General features: G+C 49.6%; 1 long non-coding RNA gene across 1 annotated transcript; it reads right to left on the bottom strand.

Moving 5' to 3' along the window:
• Positions 1-1,634: 1,634 nt before the first annotated feature.
• On the bottom strand, positions 1,635-7,251 carry LOC134760464 (uncharacterized). Its single transcript, XR_010137943.1, has 3 exons — positions 7,129-7,251; positions 6,144-6,214; positions 1,635-3,524 (listed from the first exon to the last, which is right to left on the bottom strand). It is a non-coding gene; the product is annotated as an uncharacterized LOC134760464 (long non-coding RNA).
• Positions 7,252-16,517: the final 9,266 nt, after the last annotated feature.

Here is a 16,517-nt window from a genome sequence, read left to right as displayed (position 1 = left end):
CCTCTCCCTTGGGTCAGGGCCAACCACATGGTCCTGCTGAAAGCCAGCCCCCTCCCTTCGGTGACCATGGCCTGCCGAGGGACTCAGGGTTGGGAGAGCAGCCAGGAGCATCTCCAAAAGCCAGGAGCTGACCGAGTCCACAGCCAGACCCATTGCTCTCTGCAGAAACTTCCTGAGAAAGAACAGGGCTCCTGTCTAGCTGTCCCAGAGGGCAGCTGGGCCCACACCCCTGGCCAGGGGCATCCCCACTCCCTCTGATATGTCACCCCACATGGCCCATGGCTGGCTCTGTTAAGGGGCATCCTCAAAAGCAGGCTCTGACATAAGGGTTGGGGACAAGTTGTTTTGGGGGACATATGGTCCCAGGAAACACCGGTAGAGGAGGGAGGAGGTAGACCTGAGGGTGGGAGGCCAAAGTGACCTATGTTAGTGAGTGGGGCCTCGCTGTGGGCCTGGCTCCCCTGGAGACCCTGCAGAGAGGCAGAGCACCCTGTACTCTCCCTCCTGGAGCCCAGTAGTGGGTGTCACTCACTAACTCACAGCCCTTGTTGCTCTGAGTTCCCAGGATTTCTGTCCCACCTCTCTGGAGGTGAAGGCACAGGATCCCTGGGCTGGGCAGGGACTGTCTGTCAGGACCTCAGGAATACCCCAAGCACAGGCAGCAAAAGCATATGCTTCCCCCACAGAGGGGTCAGGCTTGGGTCCCCTGAAGCACTTCTAGCTGTGCAGCTGTGGGCAAGTCACAGTGAGCTGTTGCTGACAGCAAAGGCGCTAGAATGTCAGCTCCCTGAGCAAAGGGGCTGGGTCTGTTCTGTTTCCTGCTTTATCCCCAGAGCCCAGCCCAGGGTCTGGCACACGCAGTGCTTGGCTAATATTTGTAGGTAAATGTCTCGTGGCTTATGGTGTAAATCTCATTATCAATCATTGCTACCAATTCATTGACACTTTCTATGTGCCAGGCACGGCGCTGGGTGCTTGGTGCCTCATTTCTGCTCTGGATAATCCATTGTTGTTACAGTAGTAGGATCACCCCCAAACATACACATGACGAAACGGAAGCAGAGAAACCAAGGTCACCCAGCCAAAAGCAGCAGAGATTTAAGCCAGGTTCCAGAGCCTGCATTTCTTATTCATTAAAAAAAATTAGGCCGGGCACAGTGGCTCACATTAAGCCCAGCACTTTGGGAGGCCGAGGTGGGAGGGTCCCTTGAGGTCAGGCATTTGAGACCAGCCTGGCCAACATGGTGAAACCCCATCTCTACTAAAAATACAAAACTTAGCCAGGTATGGCAGCACACGCCTGTAGTCCCAGCTACTCGGAAGCTGAGACATGAGAATTGCTTGAACCAGGGAGACGGAGGTTGCAGTGAGCTGAGAGCCGAGATTGCGCTACTGCACTAAACCTGGGCCACCTAATGAGGCTCCGTCTCAAAAAAAAAAAAAAAAAAGAAGAGGAAATCATGTGTGGAATTGAAGAAAAAAAGTCAAATACACACAAAGAACAAAACAAGCCTAGAGATCTAAAGTACAGCATGGGAACCATAGGTAAGAAAGTTGCACAGTGCGTGGGATTCATGTTAAGTAGATTTTAGCTGTTCCTGCCGCAAAAGCAAAAACTACGGGTCACTTAATATCTCAGATGATGGATCTGTTTATTTGTTTCATTGTAGTTAAACTTTTACTATCTTTATATATAATATAGCCTTTATACCTTAAATATACACAATAACATTTATTTATTTATTTTTAATTAATTAATTTTTTTGAGATAGCGTCTCTCTCTGTCTCCCAGGCTGGAGTGCAGTGGCGCAGTCTCGGCTTACTGCAACCTTCGCCTCCCAGGTTCAAGCGATTCTCCTGCCTCAACCTCCCGAGCAGCTGGGATTCCAGTGGTGTGCCACCAGGCCCAGCTAATTTTTGTATTTTTAGTAGAGACGGGGGTTTCACCATGTTGGCCAGGCTGGTCTTGAACTCCTGACCTTGTGATCCACCCGCCTCAGCCTCCCAAAGTGCTGGGATTTCAGGCCTGAGCCACTGGACCCAGTCAGCATTTATTTATTTATATATGTATGTATTTATTTATTTTTTGAGATGGGGTCTCACTCTGTTGCCAAGGCTGGAGTGCAGTGCTGCCATCACTGCTCACTGCAGCCTCAACCTCCCAGGCTCAAGTGATCCTCCCACATCAGCCTCCCAAGTAGTTAGGACTACAAGGGGTGCACAATCACACCCAGCTAATCTTTGTATTTTTTTAGAGGCAGGGTTTTTCCATGTTGCCCAGGCTGGTCTCCTGGGCTCAAGAGATCCTTTCACCCCAGCCTTTCAAAGCACTGGGATTACCAGTGTGAGCTGCCACACCCGCCTTTGCCTATACTTGAAATTCAACCAGAGCCTGGCCTTTTTGCCATCATGGTATGCTGTGTCGTTTGTTCAATAAAGATCTTGAGCAAATTCTGGACCAGGCCCTGTGGACGGGTAGGTGGAACTCAACCCTCATGCCCAGTTTTCTCAGCCCTACCCTATGGTTCCAGAGTGACGGCTGTGTGCACTATGCTGAAAGCTGTGTGTGGTGCTGCTCAGGAGCCAGCAGGACACTGGGCCATGCTGGGTGTGAATCCTGGCCCCCCCGCTTCCTGGCTGTGTGAATGTGGGCCAGTTACCCAGACCTCAGTTTCCCCATCTGCAAAGTGTGAGTAAGGATAATACTTCCTCCTCAGACAGTTGTTGTGAGGATGAAGATATGGGCTTAAACCGGGTGCGGCGGCTCAGACCTGTAATCCCAGAACTTTAGGAGGCTGAGGCAGGAGGATCCCTTGAGTCTGGACGTTCCAAGATACTGTGAGCTATGATCACACCACTGCCCTCCAGTTTGGGTGACAGAACAAGATCTTATCTCAAACATTTTTTTTTAATTAATGAAAAAAAGAGTCCATGCTTAGAATAATCCTGGCATTGGGCAAGTCATACAGAAGTTGTTTTTATAACATGTTTTTTTTCTCTCTCATTATAAAAGTCACACGTGTGTGTGGTTGCAAGGTCAGGTGGCAATGGGTACTCTGGTCCTTTTTCCTGGAGCTGCTGGACCATCACAGGGCAGAGGGGGTCAGCCTTCCTTGGGCGCCTCACTCAGCTGCCCTTGTCCGCCTGGACAGACTTGCCTCTGGGTGTGGCCATTGCGAAGGAATCCTGCCCCATCGCTGACAATGAGCTGCATTCTTCAGAGAGGCTGCCCCAGTCCCCCCAGCTGACGTAAGCCCCGGGCGTGGCAGGTGCACTCAGGAGGCAGGGCTGCCTGCCCAGTGATGGGTGGAGCCACATGCCTGTCCAGGGCTGGGTCCACCCAGTGTGGACTGAGGCCACCATGCACACGTTTTTCAGCTATGCCTCATTCGCTTGCTGTGTGAATCTGGGCTGCAGGGCCTGCTGCTGTGCGCCACAGGACAGTCCCCTGCAGTGGTGACTGTACCTGAGGACCCAAGGTGGCCGGGGAAGCCCCAGGTGGGACTTGGCAAGGGAAGCAGGGCCTGTGGACGGATGGAGAGCTGTCATGTGGAAAGGCAGTGTGTCCCCAGGCCCTGGCCCAGCCTCCACCCCTCCAGAGTCCTCTCCAGGCCTCTCCAGGCCAGGCCCACCACATACTGCCTGTGCAACCTCGGGTGAGTGACCTCACCTCTCCAAGCCTCAAAGTCCTGATCCCCATTGGGAGGGTGTAGTGAGAGGGTGAGTCTGAGCCCGCTGGGGCCTGGCAGGCTCTGTATGCATGGCAGCCACCTGCCCACACTCACCCCAGACGTCTGCTCATTCCAGAAACCTCCTGGGAATGTCCACCATGTGCTAGGCACAGTGTCAGACAGGAGGGGACAGAGAAAAACAAGATCAACAACCGCCCTGCCCTTGTGGAGCTGGTGTTCTAGTACCGGAGACAAAACAAGGTGCTTCCGAGGAGGAAGCCGTGCTCATCAGGCAATCCGCATCACCGCTCAGGAGGAGACTTTGGAGCGAGATGGAGGAGCCACCTGGGGTCTTGGGGGAACAGCATTCCAGGCAGAGGGAACTGCAGCTGCAAAGATCCTGAGGGGGAATGAGTGCCCAGCGTTTGAGAAGCAGAGCCGGCCTCTGGACGCCTGCCCTAGGGAGCAGGTTTTCCACCTCATTCTTAGGGTCCTAGGGGATCCGCTCCACTGCAAATGCACGAATGCACGAGGATGACATCGGCCCTTTTATAGAGGGGAAGTTCTTCCCACAAACAAACCAAAGTCCCTCTGAGGAACTTTGCAACTGAAGCTGAGCCTTCTCTTTTAGTCACTCCCACCCCCCAGACCCAGAGCCAGCTGGTTCCTCCTGCATCCTGCTCACAGCTCTGGGAAAACATCCTGGTGGGGAAAGTCAGTGAAACACCAGGTGGCCTAAGGTATTTTCCCAGGACCCCAAGGTGACCAGACAGGACTATCTTATCAACCCTGGGATGCGATGAGAGGGGCAAGGCCCTGCAAAAGAAACTGGACCCAGGGCACTGAGGGAAGCCTAGGTCCCGTCTGAGTGCTCTGCACAGGGACAGGAGGAGAGACAGTCGGGGGTTTTGTGAGGGAGGGGATAGATGGGTGGTAGTAATGAGGGGTGTTCAAGTCAGTGCCCAGCAACCAAGAGGAGGAAGGAGGAAGAGGGGGGATCAAGAAAGCCATAGCTTCAGGCACAGCTGGATCCAGAACTCTGAGGCTTGGGCTATGATGGCTGTTGCCCACCCCCCCGCTCCCATACCACCCAGGTCTCAGTCACCTTTCTCTCTGTGACACAATAGCCTCCTCCCTAGGGCCCCTTCCTTCCACTCTTGCCCCCACAAATCCATTCTCCATATATTGTTAAAACCATGCCACTCCCCTGCTTAACTCCTCCCCGCATGGCTTCCTGAAGCCCTCTACATAAAGCAGAAACTCCTTACCCGGGCCCAGAGACCCCCCGCTGACTTCCCCAACCCCACCTCTCTCTCCTCTCCCCTGGCTGCCTCTGTCCTTTCTGTCCCTTGAACACACCAAGCACATCCCCACCTGGCCAGCACTGCACCTGCTGTCCCCTCCCCCCGGTGCCTCGCCATGTGGCCACCCCTTCTCGGCAGGACAGCCCAGATGTCGCTGTCCTCGGCCATCCAGCCCCCAGCCTTCTGTCCACTCCCCACACCAGCCCTGTCTGGCAGCTCCTTCTGTGATGGACGTGCTCTTTGTCCACTGTCACCAGCCTCTGTCAGAAGCTACTGGCCCCGTGTGGCTAACAAGCCCCTGAAATGTGGCTACTGCAATGGAGGAACTGGACTCTTAATTTTCAATTACTCCAATTACTTGAAACTCATATAGCCACATGGGGCCAGTGGCCACCATTTGGACAGAGCGACTCCAGTGTTCTACATGATGTAATTTTATTTACTAGCCCTTAGCACAAAGTGACGTGATCTTACTTCACTTGTTTTCTGTCTCTCTGACCAGAGTATCAGCTTCATGAGGTGAGGATCGCCTCTGTCTTGTCCACTGCTGTATGCCGGGGCTTAGAAGTGGGCCTGGCGTATAGTAGGTGCTCAATATGTAATTGCTGAATGAATGAATGAATGAATGCATGAGTGAATGAATGACTCCTGGGGCCATGAACTCTGAATTTCTCCAAAAGGAATGCTAGTTCTGCCGGGGATTGTTGCTGTGTGACCTCAAGTCAGGATCTTGCCTTCTTTGGGCTCAGCATCCTGACCAAGGGGTACCAGGGCCCCTCTGCTCCTAAGGCTCTGAGACTTCCTGCTGCTTACTCTGCCCAAGCTGCCCCACCTATCCTTCATCCCCAATGCCCACCCCCAGCCTCCCCAGCCACCTCATAGGAAAGGGGACAGACAGGCTTCCTGTCCCTGGAGCCTGTGTCTAGAGAGCCATCAGAGCAGGCTGCCTGTACCCATCTCCTAGCAACAAATGGCCTTAGGAAGTATTTGAGGGTGGGATAAACTGGTGGCCGCTGTGGGGCTGTGTCCCAAATCAACAGCTCTCCAGTTGGCCAAGGGCAAGTGTTTCCCAGGAGCCAGGCCAGGGCAGGCTGGCAGTTGTGGTACGTGGACCAGGAGTCGGTCCCAGGGTCCTCCAAGCCTGGGCCCTGCAGTCGGCCACCCTTACCTTCTCGTGCCTGTGTTTGGGGTTCAGAGATGGCAGGGGGTGCTTGGGCCCTACATGCTTCTTGTGGCGACCTGTAGGAACCAGGCATGAGGAAGTGAGGAGTGGGTGCTGACTGTGAGTGACTTGAACCCTGACTGCCCCAGCATCCAACACTCACACGCATGCACATGTGCCTACTCAGCCGGACACAACACACAGCTATGCACGCCGACATGCACTTGTGCAGAGGCATAGGCACAGACATGCACTTACCTTTTTCTATTTATTATTTTTATTTTATTTTTAGAGACAAGTTCTCACTCTGTCGCCCAGCCTGGAGTGCAGTCATGCCATCCTAGCTCACTGCAGCCTCAATTTCCTGGGCTCAAGCGATCCCCCGCCTCAGTCTCTCAAGTAGCTGGGACTACAGATGTGTGCCACCATGCCCAGCTAATTTTTAATTTTTTTGTAGACATGAGGTCTCACCATGCTGTCCGGGTTGGTCTCAAACTCCCGGCCTCAAGCGATCCTCCTGCCTCAGCCTCCCAAAGTGTTGGGATTATAGGTATGAGGCAACTTGCCAAGCCCAAACATGAACATGGATATGGACACGTGGACCTGCATATATACAACAGACATGCAAACATACACAGCTCAATCAGACAGAATACACACACACAATGACACTCATAGACAATCACATAGAAGCCCAGATATATATGCAATGGGGCCAGCCAGATAGCCCATTTGCCCACAAACACACATAAATATGTGCCATCATCTCACAGATCATATGACATGCAAAGATGGATGCATCTGTACAATTCACACGCATATTCACAAGTCAGAGATGCAGGTCAGACCCCCAGATAAACAGGCCAACATGCACGTAGACACATAACATGGTCATTCCCAGAGACACTCTCAGAGATAGCCAGACCACCCCCCAGACATGCACAGACACAGACACATAAGGAGATGATATATCCATGACTCTTACACACACCCACGAGTCGCAGCCCCTGAAGTGATCTGGTGAACTAGAAGTGTCAGCACCCATTCCTGTGGACTCTGAGCAAACCTCCACTCCCCAGCCGGGCCGCACGCAGGCACGCAGGCCGGAAGAGCTGCCGCCTCTCCCTGCCCCGGCCAGCTGGCCGTCCTCCAGGCTTGGTGCAGATGGTGGGGCCAGGGCAGGGACAGCCCAGCCTGTGGCCTGTGTTGCCTGCCTCCTGAGTCCCAGGCCTCTTCTTCTTGGCTGTGTGACCCTGAAGGCCCCCTCCCCACAGCTGAGTGGGCCCTGACAATTTGTGTAACAACCTCGATTTCTGATTTCTTTTGGAAAATTAAAAGATCGATCACGACTAGGCCCAAACCCTGTAGGACATACAGCTACGACCGAGGCCATGGAGCTGCTGCCTGTTGTAGGAGCATGGACACCCCAGCTCACTGAGGCCACTGCTGCCACCTGCCTGGCCCTAGAGGCCTCTGAGTGTGCAACCCTGGAACTACATGCTTCCCTGCACATCTTGAAAAAGAAAAACATGTCCATCCAGAGAGCAGATTACTACAACTTTCTTGGTGCTTTGTTTAGTGATACTTATCAAGAGCCTTACCAATGTGTTTATCTTTTGACTTAGCAATCCCAACCCATGAATTTATCCTAAGAAAAAAAAATTTTAAAAGTACACAAACATTGTTCATGAATGGCTAGATATGCACATACACATACATATGCAGCCCTGTGTCCCTGTGTGTATGTACATGTACATATATATATATATATTTTTTTATTTTAGGTGGAGTCTTGCTCTGTCACCCAGGCTAGAGTGCAGTGGCGCCATCTCAGCTCACTGCAACCTCTACCTCCCCGGTTCAAGAGATTGTCCTACCTCAGCCCCCTGAGTAGCTGGGATTATAGGCACACACCACCATGCCTGGCTAATTTTTTTGTATCTTTAGTAGAGATGGAGTTTCACCATGTTGGCCAGGCTGGTCTCGAACTCCTAACCTCAGGTGATCCACCCACCCTGGCCTCCCAAAGTGCTGGGATTACAGGCGTGAGCCACCGTGCCCAGCCTACATGTGCATATACACATTCATGTAGACACACACCTTGTTATTAGAGTTTTTAGAAATATGGCCTCATTCAGCAAAAACTATGTGAGGCCATACATACTTTCCCCTTAATATGTTGTGAATACATTTCTATACTAATAAATATCTACACCCTGATTTTTTGAATAATTTTTGTTTAGTGATTTTAGATTTACAGCAAAGTTCCACAAAGTTCCCATACTCTTCCCCCACCTTCCCCTAATGTGAACATCTTACGTAACCATGCTACATTTGTCAAAACTAAAAAGTTAACATTAGTAAAACATTATTAGCTGGACGACAGACTCTATTAGGATTTTGCCAGTTTCCCACGAATGCCCTTTTTCTGTTCCAAGATCTCATCCAGCATCCACGTGGCATTCAGTCTCCGTCATCTCCTGAGGCTCCTCTGGTCCCTAACAGTTCTGAGTCTTGTCTTGTTTTTCACAACCTTGACACGTTTGAAGAGTGCTGCTCACGTATTTTGTAGAATGCCCCTCATTTGGGTTTGTCTGACGTTTTTCTCATGAGACTGATTTATTAGTTTTTGGGTAAAAGACCACAGAGGTGAGGTGCCCCTGTCATTGTATCAAGGGCTGCCCAGTAGCCACAAGACTTACCACCAGTGATGTTGAGGGAGCATCTGCTGAGTTTCTTCACTGTAAAAGGACTGTTTTTCTTCTTTCCATAGTCCATTAGAGGATGAGGATGACGTTCTGCCTCTTGGAAGGGGTGGTTATCTATGTGTATTATTAGAATCTGATTTTATATGACAGAACAATGTTTCATTTTATGGATCTGCCCTCATTTCTTTAGCCAGTACCACAATGTCACACACTTCCATGACTTTCAGCTTTTCTTTTATAAACAAAGCTGCAAACCACAGCAGGAGCTCAACTTCAAACTCAACAAAAATCGTGGTTTGTTTTTTTTTTTTCTTTTGAGATAGGGTCTTGCTCTGTCATCCAGGCTGAAGTTTTAGTGATGTGATCACAGCTCACTATAGCCTCGAAATCCTAGGTTCAAGCAACCCTCCTGTCTTGGCCTCCCAAGTAGTTAGAATTATGGTCATGAGCCACCATGCCTGGCTAATTTTTTTTAAATGTTTTTGTAGAGATGGGGTATTGCTATGTTGTTCAGGCTGGTCTGGAACTCCTGGCCTCAAGCAATCCTCCTGCCTCGGCCTCCCAAAGTACTAGTATTACAGATGTAAGCCACCACATCTGGCCTCAACAAATAGTTTTCAAACAACTTCTCTGTAACAGACACTGCACACTCTAGTGAACAATATTTGTATACCTCTTCAATGTTCTTTTTTCTTCGTAGAATAAATTCACAGGTTGGGATTACTAGGGCAAAAGGTAAGCACATTGTTAAGGCTCTTGATAAGTATCACTAAACAAAGCTCCAGGAAACTTGTACTAATCTGCTCTTTGGATTGACAATTTTATCTTTTTCAGCCTTTTTTTTCTTATTACAAAAATAATTTGTTTTTAGGAGATAACTGGAAATCACTCACCGGGCGTTTAATGATATTAAAGAATTATTGTTTTTTTAGGTGTGATAATGGTATTGTGGCTACTCTTTGAAAATAGTTCTTATCTTTTACAGACACACACAGTGGATGAGGGAGTATGGTTGAAACAAGACTTGTCCTGAGTTGATATGGAAGCTGGGTAACGGATACATCTACCTTCATTATATGATTTCCTCTATATTAGTAAGAAAACAAAAGCTTGTATTAAAAATTTTAAACATGATATAAATCTCTAGCTTAAGTGTGAGTCCCCATTCTTTCACCTCCCAGGGTTAACTGCAATGAACGGTTAGGTGTATGTGCCCCGACCTTCTCCATGCAAACACTAACTGTGAATATTGCTAACCCACACACTCTTAAAACAAGGATGAGCTACTACAATGCACACCATTTCTCCAACAGCTTTTCACTTCACCATATTTTGAGATGGTTGGCCATGTCAACACTATCTTAGTCTTTAACAGCTAGCGCCATGGTACTCCCCTGTTTCAAAGAGGCATAATTTATTCATCCGATCCTCTAATGATAGACAATTGGAGTGTCTCCAATTTTTGCTATTAAGAACAATGATGGAATGAACATCCTTGTACATAATATCTGTGTACCTGTGTGAGCAATTTTACAACCTATCTTTCTAGAAGTGGAATCACTATGTCAAAGTGGTCACAGACTTAAAATTTAAATAACATGTCCAACTTGCCCTTCTGATGGAATTTCTGTGTCAAGTGCACTACATTCTCTCCTAGTGCACATCTGGAGACTACTGTCATTTGGTGCCTGCTGTAGAAAAGCCTCATGGAGTCACAGCTGGAAAGGGCCTCAGAGATCTTGTGGTCTTGCTTCCAGGGAAGGGTGGGGCCCAGCCCCCGATGCTGTCAGGGCCACGTGCAGCTCCCTGGGCTGGAGGTTGTGTAGAGCAGTCCTCACGAAGATACTGCCCATGTCTGAATCCCAGTCTTACCATTTACTGTTGTATGACCTTGAATACTTGCCCTGTCCGTGCCTCAGTTTTCTCATCTGTAAGCTGAGGATAATACTAATTCTTGGGTGGCAACTGGAAAGGGGCTAGGAGATTTTTCTCGAAGCTACATTTACAAAGCATATATTTATTTGGGGTGGCTTTCAGGGGATTGATGGATGATGGGGGGTAGGCACTAAGAACTCCCATCAGGCACCGCCAGCACTGCCAGAGCTAATTTCAAATGATGACAGCTGGACTTAGTGAGATTTGACGTGACGAATGCCCAGCACACGGCACACAGCCTGGCACACTGTCAGTGCTCGATGGTCATGAATTCTTGAGTGCTGACAGGTGCTGGCTGGGACAGAGAGACCAACATTTCAGAGAAACTGTCCAGGAGAGGGAGGCCCGAGCAACAGGAAAAGAGGGGACCCAAGAAACAGCCTAATCCAGCCTGCCACTTACTACTTAAATAAAGTTTGATTGGAACACAGCTGCACCCCTTCATTATGTATTGTCTATGGACGCTTGCACGTGACAATATCAAAGCTGAGTAGTTTTGACAGAGACCATATGGCCTGACAAGGCTAAAATATTTAGTATCTGGCCCTTTAAAGAAAAAATCTGCCAACCCCTGGCATAGGGGTTATAGGCATACTAATACATGCTGATAGTTCTTGAGCTCACACCGTGTTTCAGGGACTGTTCTAAGCACGTCACATATAAATTTCTTTAGTCCTCACAATACTCCTATGACATGGCTACTATTTATGGTAGCTAGTCTCAATGGTGGCCCCAGTGAACCATGTCTCCTGGGGCTCACGCCCCTGTGGGCCCTCCACCTCGAGTCTGGGACATCCTGTGCCATGTGCTGACTAATGGCATGCGGTCGAGTGCCAGGCCTGGCGTTTAGGAGGATGGGCACTTCTGCTTCTTTGCTCTGGTGAACACCGAGGTGCTGCATGCAGAGCAGAAGGGGAAGCCATGGGGAAAGGAGAGGCTCTGAGGCTGCAAGGAGAGGACGAAGGTCCAGCCAGCCCTGTCTCAGTCCAGCCTCCAGTGACCTCACCCAGCTACCATGAAGCCACACTTACAGCAAGCAAGACCAGCAGGACTGCCGGGCAGAGCCCAGTCAACTCTCAGAACCAGAGAGGCAAGAAAACAGTGTTCAAGCCACTCTGCTTTGTGGGGTGGGGTGGTTCTGCAGCAATAACTGGCTGAGACACACCACACCAGAGCCTTCGCCTTTCCACCCTCCTTTATCCAGTGGTTCGAACTCCTGTGTGGTTATGAGAATCCCCCGAGTAGCCTTTACAGACACCAATTAAATCAGAATATCTGGAAATGGACCAGAATAGGAATCTTTTTTTTTTTTTTTTTTCTGAGACAGGGTCTAGCTCTGTCACTCAGGCTGTAGTAGCACCGTGGCACAATCTCGGCTTACTGCAACCTCTGCCTCCCAGGTTCAAGCCACCCAAGTAGCTGGGATTACTGGCCTGCACCATGATGCCCAGCTAATTTTTGTATTTTTAGTAGAGATGAGTTTTGCCATGTTGGCCAAGCTGGTCTCGAACTCCTGGCCTCAAGTGATCCACCTGCCTCGGCCTCCCAAAGTGCTGGGATTACAGGCCTGAGCCACCGCGCCCAGCCTCCAGAGTAGGATTTTTTTTAATCCCCCAGGATTTGAGAACCACAGCTCCACCCACTATTTCCAAAACTTGCCTAGCAGAAATATTTTAAAAACAGATTATTCGGCTGGGCATAGTGATGCATATCTATAATCCCAGCACTTTGGGAGGCCGAAGCAGGAGGATCTCTTGAGCCCAGGAGTTTGAGACCAGCCTGGGCAACATAGTGAGACCCTGTCTCTACAGGAAAATTAGCAAGCAAGGTGGCACACTCCTGTAGTCCCAGCTACTTGGGAAGCTGAGGTAGGAGGATCACTTGGGCCTGGGAGGTCAAAGCTGCAGTGAGCCCAGATCACACCACTGCACTCCTGGGCGACAGAGTAAGACCCTGTCTCAATAGCAATGACAAAATAGATTCGTGCACTCCAACAGACACACAATTCCATGGGAGGCCCTGGAAACCTGTAGCATTCACACATTCCTCCAGATGAATTGTATTATCAATGATTAGCAGAAAAAGGGCGAGATGAGAGCCCAGCTCTCAGGTATGGAGAACTGCTTGGCAGTTTCCCATTAGGTTAAACATTCACTTCCCAAAACTTAGCCATCCCTACTCTTGGGTATTCCCAATAGAAATAAGTGCTTGGCCGGGCGCGGTGGCTCATGCTTGTAATCCCAGCACTTTGGGAGGCCGAGGCAGGCGGATCACGGGGTCAGGAAATTGAGACCATCCCAACACAGTGAAACCCCGTCTCTACTAAAAAAATACAAAAAAAAATTAGCCGGGCGTGGTGGCAGGTGCCTGTAGTCCCAGCTACTCAGAAGGCTGAGGCAGGATAATGGCCTGAACCCAGGAGGAGGAGCTTGCAGTGAGCCAAGATCGTGCCACTGCACTCCAGCCTGGGCGAAACAGCGAGACTCCATCTCAAAAAAAAAAAAAAAGAAAAGAAACAAAGAAGTGCTTATGTCCACCAAAGACAAGCACGAAGATATTTGTAGCACTATTCATAATGGCCCCAAACTGGAAACATCCTGAATGTCTATCCATGGGAACATGGACAGATAAATTGTAGTATTTCCACACAAGGGACTACCAGGCAGCAATGAAAAAGAATGAAGTACTGATACATACAGTAGCCATGTGGATTGATGAATTTCACAGGCATACTGTTGAAGGAGAAGAGCCAGGCATAGCTCGCAGCGGATTCCACTCATCTGTGGTAATGGAGATCAAAATAGTGGTTACCTCTGGTTATGTGTGTGTAAATTCTGCTCCCTAACAGGACACAGGGAAAACTTCCCAGGATGGCAGTCAGAGCCACAAATCAAGACTTACCTGCATTTGGGGCTCACCTGAGCGGCCTTTTCTTGCTTGCTTGCTTATTTGCTTTTTTGAGATAAACACTATACATTGAGGTGTACACAATGCAGTGAAAAAAGCATACAGCCCAGTGAATCTTTACATGTTTACACTGAGTATTGAACTTCATGCAAAGTGCTGTTCTAGGCCCCTGGAAAGGGAACCCAAGGTTATGAGACACAGACTCTGTCGGTATGGATTTCATAATCTGGTGGAGGAGATATTACAATACAAGGTGGAACGATGACTTTTCATCCATTCACCCATGGGGTGTTTTTCTTGTTTGTTTTGTTTTGTTTTTTGAGACAGAGTCTCACTCTGTCGCCCAGGCTGGAGTGCAGTGGCACGATCTCGGCTCACTGCAAGCTCCGCCTCCCGGGTTCATGCCATTCTCCTGCCTCAGCCTCCCTAGTAGCTGGGACTACAGGCGCCCGCCACCAAGTCTGGCTAATTTTTTGTATATTTAGTAGAGATGGGGTTTCACTGTGTTAGCCAGGATGGTCTCGAACTCCTGATCTCGTGATCCACCCACCTCAGCCTCCCAAAGTGCTGGGACTACAGGTGTGAGCCACCGTGCCCCCATGGGGTGTTTTTGAGCCCCTGCTCTATGCCAGGCACTGAACTAGACAGGGGAAATGGAGTAGCAACCAAGACCCCACTCTACCCTGAGGGTTTTGGAGAGGAGCACAACTAATTGATTCTACCTCCTAAACATTTTCCGAATTCATTCCCTTGCCTCCCACCGACCCTATCCTAGTCAGGCTGCTACCCTCTCTCCTCTGCAGCTCTCTCAGTCCTTGCCCCTGATTCATTCTCCAGATCAGCAGCCCTTACCTAAGTGCTCAGCCGAAAAAAATTCAAAATTGATGACTGCCCCTGGCCCAGGCAGCTCCGGTGCTGGCCTGTGTGGGCTCAAATCTTCACCTGTAGGATCTATAATTGTGACCACAGGCAAGTTCTTGATATGTCCTGAGCCTCGTGTGTGTCTTCTATAAAATGGAGATGAAATAGTATTAACAACAAAAACCATACCTGTCTCCCTGAAGAGGCTGGGCTTGCACCATCCACTACTCCTCCCAGTGCCTCTCGATGCTGGTCACTCCTACCTCTCTGAACTACCCAGTGATAGAAAGCTGCTTCTGTTCATGAACACACCCTTTGGTTTCAAGGCCTGAGACTCTATAATTGGTGCCCCAGTTTGACGTGTCTTTCCCTTCACCTTCTCTGGCTGGGTCTTACTCAGCTCCAGACTCGGCCTAGGCATTGCCTCCTCCAGGAGCCTTCCCTGAAGCTGCCTACAGGGCTGGGTGCCCCTTTGTGGGCCCCCACAACACCCCGGATTGAACTTCTCTGTCTCCTGTTTCTGTTTGTCTCCACTTGCTTGAGTGCGGGCTCCTGCCGGGCAGGCTGCCTCTGAGTTGCTGAATGAAACTCTTCTTTGCGCCCCTACTGTGGACCCCTCCATTCCAGTGCAGGTGCTGGATGTGCCTACTGACCTGAGCAGAACATGCTGAGCACTTTAAGGGAGGTGGCCTTGAGGCATGGGTAGGACATCAAAAAAGAATATATATATATATATACACATATATATTTTAAACAAGTTGTACATGCACACAATACTAAATTCAGCAGAAACAAAAGGGATTGCAATGAAAATTAAAAGTAGGTCACCTCTCAACCACCCAGCTCCCCTCCCCGGTGGCCACCTCTCCTATCAGTTTCTGAGTATTCTCTGCAGGGCAGAATTGTCAGTCCTCCGTCCCCTTTTTATTTTGCAAAAATTTAAAGCAACAGAAAAGTTGCAAGAATAGTACAATAAACACCTTTTGCCTATATTCACCAATTAACATTATGCTACTTAACAAGCATTATATCATTTAATGTTCACATTAATTAATTAATGCCAATTTTGTACATGAGGTCACTGAGGCACCAGGCAGGTTAAGGGACTTGCCCGAGGCCACAGAGCTCCTGCCGGGTGGAGCTGGGCTTTCCCCCTTAGGCTGCCAAAGGACTTTGATCTGCCTTCCCCACAGTTCCCTTTGGAGGAAAAGCATTTTCTTATACTAAGTTGAAATCCACCTCCCTGGGATATTTACCAGATGATCCGTGGAAAAGTACACAGCTCTGGAAGCATTTGCTACTTCTCCTCCTAAAACCTCCCCATTCCCTGAGCAACAGCTGCTGTGGCTGCCACTACATGCTCCCATGTCACCTCCTCCGTGAAGGCTGGGTTAGCTCACCCCCGTTTAAAGACTCACCATGACTCCCAGCTGCCAGTGGGATGACATGTGCACGCCTGGGCTTGGAATACAAGGCCTGGGTGATAGAGCCCTCTTCCAATCCCTCTTGCTCCTTCTTCACCTATCTCCACTTCCAGCCACACTCAATCCTCTCACTGTCCACTTAAACTTCCCCTCCTCCTTGAAGCCACCCGAATTTTTCTAAAGAGCGCATTTCTCCCCTCTCTGGGCTTCTACAACCTTCTGCCTGAGCCTTTGACAGCCTTTTCCAGGTTGTCTTTTGGCCAGGAGGCTGGACAATGGAGGACGGGAGTGACAGCTCGGCCTCTTCCTAGCAGAGTGATCCTACACAAATTACTCCAGGCGTCTGACCCTTCATTTCCTCAAGCACATCATGGGGGAAAGAATGCCTAGCTCAGCACCTGGCAGAGAGTCAGCCTTCGCTCATCTCCCCTAATGGAGCTGACAGCTCTTCAAGTCCGCTGACATCTTCTCTTAGTCATCCGTTGAAACACTACCCGCTGTTACTTCTCTGCTCCTCAGTCTCCTCCTGTGTAAAATGGGGATGA

Source organism: Pongo abelii, chromosome 19 (genome assembly GCF_028885655.2).
Source record: "Pongo abelii isolate AG06213 chromosome 19, NHGRI_mPonAbe1-v2.0_pri, whole genome shotgun sequence".
Classification (NCBI taxonomy): Eukaryota; Metazoa; Chordata; class Mammalia; order Primates; family Hominidae; genus Pongo; species Pongo abelii.
The sequence above is the reverse complement of the archived record's forward strand: the minus strand, read 5'-3'. Positions and strand labels throughout refer to the sequence as shown.